Here is a 651-nt window from a genome sequence, read left to right on the forward strand (position 1 = left end):
GCCAGAGTGATCTCAGCATTTCCACTCAGCTATTCAGTGTGTTCTTATACAGACCCGAACAGAGTATTCTCTCATCATTGCTTCCTCTTCACAGGTCCACACATATGCTCTGGACTTTCGTTAATCTCTGGGTTAAGAGTCATTGACTTGAGTCTGTGGTGGCATTCAATAGGCTGACGCATGCGTACGACTGCCAAGAGACAGGCTGATGAGCATGCGCGCGCCGTGGAAATAGGATGCACTTTCAGGTACTGACTCGCGGCGAGTCACTCGCCATCTGATACCATGACGTGATTGGATCAGATTATGATGATGGCATACAATATGACACGATGAGAGTCTCATCATAGTCGGTTTTCCGAATAGGCTCGGCGTTTAACTCTCGGTCTGATGACTAGCAAGCACTTCGTGGGACTGAGGTTCTCAGCTTTCTGGTGAAATTGTTGGCATTTAATTGACCTCTGGTGTTCCCTACTATTGAGGATGTATCTGCATAGATTGAAGAATGCCAGCTTCATCACTACGTCTTCAACCCTACTGCAGATCGTTCACGACGAACTGTTGATCAGATCATGGAGATGGTGATCCATGATACCACAGAGAGCGAATGGTCGCGGTAGGGTCAAGTAGCCGCCCTTGTGGTTTTGCATA

Source organism: Perkinsus marinus (assembly GCF_000006405.1).
Source record: "Perkinsus marinus ATCC 50983 genomic scaffold scf_1104296975560, whole genome shotgun sequence".
Taxonomy (NCBI): domain Eukaryota; phylum Perkinsozoa; order Perkinsida; family Perkinsidae; genus Perkinsus; species Perkinsus marinus.